We start from the raw sequence: 6,159 nt of genomic DNA on the forward strand, positions 1-6,159 counted from the left end.
AAAGCCATCACAAAGATTGTCATGCAGGTGAGTGAGTGTATATCGCTAATTTACCTGGAGTGGGAATGTGACAATGGAAAAATTGTTATTCTGATAAGAGAGGTAACTCCTTAATGATATAAATGTCTATTATTCCTTTAGTTAAAGCGAGTTAAAGCGTCTTTGTTGCCCAATTTTGCCCCGCAATCTATGCTATAATTGTTTGTATTTTACTCATAAAATACATTTCTTTAGGAAAATCATACGGTTCAAGTAACAGTTTATATGATGCAAGGCATGAAGCTTAAATATGAAAATTTATATTGTCATTGTATATCTTTGTAACATATGAAAAATATTCAAAATTTTAATTTCATTCTGCTGTTGCGACCAGTTTCTAATTGTCTTTTAAAAATCCAGACACTTAAACATATCGTATCTTGCAGAAATCTTGGCTACCTCAATTTTTTGTGCGTAAACATGTTTAAGTAGCAATACTTCAATGACAAACCATTAGAAAATTTTATCTGTTATCTAAGGAACGTCTCTCATTGTCCTTAGAAAAGAATTAAATAAAGGAAATAATAAAATTAAAAATCTTGAGGAATCAAAGCAAAGATTGTGCATTCTTCTGAAATCTGAAATTAAAATTGAAACTTAAGTGTGCAGCAAAAAACTGAGAACAGACATAAATTTTAAAATAAAATTATAACTTTTGAAAAAATTTTGATAACAAGGAAACGTTTTACTATTATGTTTTAATTGGAATATTATATAATCCTGCAAATTTTAACGACATGTGTATTAAAAATGACAAGCTATTCAAAATCAAAATTTGGACATTAGTCTATTCTCAGTTTATGGCCTAAGGTTATGGTCTCCAGGCCAGGTATCTGGAGACAGACGATAGATAGGAGGACTGGTGTGTTGTCTTATTTAGGGAGGAGCCTCTGTAGCGGGAGCTCTGTTGTGGTGTAAGGATTTATGTGTTGTTATTTATAGGGGGAGATGCAGATACCATTGCCTCTGTAGCTGGAGCTCTATTGAGGTATTAGGATTGATGTGTTGTTATTTATAGGGAGGAGATGCGGACACCAATGCCTCTCTATCTGAAGCTCTATTGGGGTATTAGGATTGATGTGTTGTTATTTATAGGGAGGAGATGCGGACACCAATGCCTCTCTATCTGGAGCTCTATTGGGTTATTAGGATTGATGTGTTGTTATTTATAGGGAGGAGATGCGGACACCAATGCCTCTCTATCTGGAGCTCTATTGGGTTATTAGGATTGATGTGTTGTTATTTATAGGGAGGAGATGCGGACACCAATGCCTCTCTATCTGGAGCTCTATTGGGTTATTAGGATTGATGTGTTGTTATTTATAGGGAGGAGATGCGGACACCAATGCCTCTCTATCTGGAGCTCTATCGGGTTATTAGTATTGATGTTTTGTTATTTCTAGGGAGGAGATGCAGCCTCCAATGCCTCTGTTGTGTTGTTATTTATAGGGAGGAGATGCGGACACCAATGCCTCTCTATCTGGAGCTCTATTGGGTTATTAGGATTGATGTGTTGTTATTTATAGGGAGGAGATGCGGACACCAATGCCTCTCTATCTGGAGCTCTATCGGGTTATTAGGATTGATGTGTTGTTATTTCTAGGGAGGAGATGCAGCCTCCAATGCCTCTGTTGTGTTGTTATTTATAGGGAGGAGATGCGGACACCAATGCCTCTGTTGTGTTGTTATTTATAGGGAGGAGATGCTGACACCAATGCCTCTGTAGCTGGAGCTCTATTGTGGTATAAGGATTGATGTGTTGTTTTTTATATTGAGGAGATGCGGACACCAATGCCTCTGTTGTGTTGTCTTTAATAGGGAGGAGATGCGGACACCAATGCCTCTGTTTTGTTGTTATTTATAGGGAGGAGATGCGGACACCAATGCCTCTGTTTTGTTGTTATTTATAGGGAGGAGATGCGGACACCAATGCCTCTGTTTTGTTGTTATTTATAGGGAGGAGATGCGGACACCAATGCCTCTGTTTTGTTGTTATTTATAGGGAGGAGATGCGGACACCAATGCCTCTGTTTTGTTGTTATTTATAGGGAGGAGATGCGGACACCAATGCCTCTGTTTTGTTGTTATTTATAGGGAGGAGATGCGGACACCAATGCCTCTGTAGCTGGAGCTCTATTGGGGTATTAGGATTTATGTGTTGTTATTTATAGGGGGAAGATGCGGATACCAATGCTTCTGTAGCGGTAGCTCTCCTTGGGTGTAAGGATTGATGTGTTGTTATTTAAAGGAAGGAGTTGCGGATACCAATGTCGCTCTGTTGCTGGACCTCTGTTGTGTTGTCTTTTTTAGGGAGGAGATGCTGATACCAATGCCTCTGTTGCTGGAGCTCTTCTGGGGTGTAAGCTGGGACTCGAGGCCATTCCTCAGACATGGACGGAGAATCTTAAACATAAAGAGTGGCTCGACCAAAAAATGGACAGGTAATATTGATAATGATACATTCTTGAATGTCCCTCTGAGAATTTTGCACTCATATGGAGACGCCACCGCTGGCTGTTTTAGAGAGGCAAATTTTGTCCCAAACTCGGGACTCAAAGCCATTGAGCAGGGAGGGATCTTTTTCGTGCCAGCACCTACTGCGACACAGGGACTCAGTTTATCCTGTCTCATCCGAAGGACTGGTCTCCAGGTCCAACAGTGGGATTCAAACCTGCAAAGTAAGGATTGACTCCTTACCTCGCGACTCTAGGGCAGATGCTCTAACCAAAGTGACAGTGCCATGCAGGTGACTGGACAGGAAATAGATCCACCATACTACACCAACCCAAATGTAATAGGGGAACAGGTAGGATAAGGATAGAGACAGGGTGTAGAGGAGGAGATTTATACTGGAATCACCTGTAGTTTTGACCCTCTTTTTGTAAATAACTTTTTTCTTCAGGGGCTCGATGGTAATTTTCTCTTGAATTTTTTAATGAGGGATTTCTTTGTATTTTTGTAAAATAAACATTTATATATCACTTGAGAAACTGGGTATCTTTAAGTTATATTATGTTTTAAAAACTTAAAGGAAAAAAAAGTTATATTTGGCTCGAAATATTTCATTTAACATGACTTACTATGTTCACAAAAAGAGTCAAATTCTTGACTTGCAGATCTAAGTTTCAAATGTAAAAGGTGAAGATATTAAGGTTATCCGATCCTCAGGTTCTGAAAATCAGGCATTGAGTCATTGAAAATGCTCACAAAGATGTCTCTAAATTCTCAAATTAAATTGTTTTACCCACAGTGATTCTTTTAACTCCATCTTTAAATTTAATCATATTATATTGGGAAAATTAGAAATCTCAAATAATTTTTCAGGAAATGCGATTTAAACTACCTACTGCATATTTTTAAATTGATAATTGATCAAGTAATACATTTTAGGGAAAAAAAATTATAGGTATCCAGGCATTAAAATTTTACACTTATTTGGTACTTTACTTTCTCCTACTTACTTCCATCGTTTCATAATGCATAGTGTATGAAGTGTTTCCTTTCAAAGAAAACACCGTAAATCACTTCTAATTTCAAATCATGCTTATAAACATTGGTAACTAAGGCTAAATTAAAAGAAATCCGATTTTTTTAAAATATGCAATTTTACCTAATTTTATTAGGTACAAATGTCAACTTTTTAAATACCGTTTGTTAAAACTTCAAAGAACATTGAATCATATGTAGAGGCATAAAATGAAAATTGTTGCATGAAAAAATTTCAATTTCAAGCTTCATTTGAAGACTTTTTGAATTAAATAATAAATTAAAGAGTTATCCTTCCTGGCTGATGATCGTATATCCTTAAATAAAGATAAATTTCATAAATTCAGGAAAGAAAATAAAATCATGGACAGGGCACAAAGCGGACCTCTTGAAAAAACAGAGGTGGGATCAGGTGACTTTGAGGAGTAAGCATCCCCTATCAACTTATATATTGCTAAGGCCATTTTTTTTTATTAGTTGTTTTTCAAGACTTTTTTTTTTAAAATAAGGTCGGTCGGTCAAAAAAAAAAAAAAAAAAAGACAGTTGAAAAATTGTCGTACTAAACAGATTACGATAAAGTACTTTAGAGTACACTAGTATTAAATATTTCAAAAACTTCTACATGCAAATTAAACTGCCTTTTGTATGTCATTCTACTTTAGTTTAACATCATTATATTTTAAACAAAAAATGTATGTTCTCCTTAGTTAAATATAGTTTAATAATTTTAATTTTTGATTTGATGTTGTGATTTATCGTTATAATCCTGATCTAATTTAACTTGGAATGGTTCCCTGTTAATGTGAAAAATATTTACGTTATTCAATTAATTTAATTTTTGATGAAAAAAATTTAGTTGATTGCAACTACCATTATTTATATAAATATGGCAATTAAATAAATTTCAAAAGTTTAATTCTCACTTGTAAAATTGAATCATATTTAAATAGCAGTTTTGATAGAAATTCAAAATAAAATTAATAGATTTAAATCATTATCATGTTTTCTCAGTGGGAATTGCACTTCATGACCTATATACTGCATGTATTTACCATTAACAGAGGAATGGAGGAAATTCGGAATAGAGAAAAAACGATCATTTTTGGAAGTAAACAAGTCAAGCAGAATTGCAAAATAGATAAGATTGTGGATATTTACGAAGAATAGAAGCATACTGCATTAAAAATTTTCATTTATTGAAGACATAACATTAGATCAGAGGACAATTAATTAATCAGGACAAGTCTTCAACCCAGTCGGTCATATGGACGGTACCGGGAGGTACAAGATGTATGTGTAATTTGATCTCAGACATTTCGATTTTCTATCAGTTTTGCCTGTAGGACAAATGGTTTTTGGAAACACTGTATTGATGACATGCTCCTTTCCATGGTCGTCACCATTTTTGCAGCATGTGACAAATTTTTCCCCCAAAGTTTAGCTTCGTATTTTTTGGCGACAATTTCAATTGTTAAAAAAAAGCCTAATAAAAATTTTATTTTTTTTTCAATTTCTCAAATTTTAAGTCGGCGATCTTGAAAAACAACTAATAAAAAAAGTGGCCTAACATATATTGCTAACGTATTATCAATAAGAAGTCAAGAGTCAACTGTGTATTTAAAAAAATTGCCTGAAAATTAGCATGGAACATTCGAGTCATCAAAAAGGTACCTTTTTACTAGCTGTGTTTTGACCCTGTCCCCAGGTTGTTAGACTTACAGTTGAAAATCTGAGGATAAATCTTAGATTATTGTTCTAGCTTTGAAAAGACAAACATTAAAAGTCTATACTTAGACACAGCTGCCTGTGACTTAAGTTCATTGGAATATTGGATAATTATGTTCAATGTTACAGGTTTAAAAAGTATTGCCAGAATTTTAAAAACACACAAACGCAATTTGAAAAACAATATTTTATACCTGTAAATATTAGATACAACTTGATAAAAAATGATATGGATGAAAAACTAATCAAATAATTTCACAATTATTAAAGGTACTTTTCAATGATCAATGAGGGCAATGTTGGGACAGAGGAAAAACCAAGTTCATAAAGTAGAATATTGGATGTTAGTGTTAGTGCGATATTTGGGATCAGTGCAATATTGGATATCAGTGCAGTATTGAACATCAGTGCAATATTGGACATCAGTGCAATTTTGGACATGTCTCTATTTGTTTTTTTTTTCTTGGAGACGAAGACTGGATTGTTCAACAAAGTACAGGTGATCATGTTCATGATTGGACTCTTATTTCTTTAGTGTGAGATGTGTAATTTAATGTATATTGCCAATTTAAAGCCACGGCTAATTTTCATGTTTTTTATTATCTACTTTTTTTATTTATAAGCGAAAGGTAATTTTTAAGTCCATTTTTTTTTATTATTGTTGCATATTACCTTTGATAAAGGCAAGAAAAAAAAAATTGCTAGGAATCTCATGTAATCATATGAAAATGAAATTCTTGTGAAGATATTGTGATTAACAGTACAAATGCATTAAGCAAAACTACAAGTTCTTCAGATTTTGGATCTTGTCCTTTTGGTATTTGCATGCAGCAAATAATTTGAATAAAGAATGCTTTTTTTAGATAGGATATAGAAAAGATTTTTATTTCTTTAAATGAGCCCTTCAA

General features: G+C 34.0%; 1 long non-coding RNA gene across 1 annotated transcript; it reads left to right on the forward strand.

The window, feature by feature from the left end:
• On the forward strand, positions 1-5,882 carry LOC134244979 (uncharacterized). The gene is made up of 3 exons (XR_009987340.1): positions 1-27; positions 2,350-2,480; positions 5,522-5,882. It is a non-coding gene; the product is annotated as an uncharacterized LOC134244979 (long non-coding RNA).
• The last annotated feature ends 277 nt before the right edge of the window (positions 5,883-6,159 follow it).

This window comes from Saccostrea cucullata, unplaced genomic scaffold, assembly GCF_032062105.1.
Source record: "Saccostrea cucullata isolate Sc308-1 unplaced genomic scaffold, CSIRO_AGI_Scuc_v1 ctg13275, whole genome shotgun sequence".
NCBI lineage: Eukaryota > Metazoa > Mollusca > Bivalvia > Ostreida > Ostreidae > Saccostrea > Saccostrea cuccullata.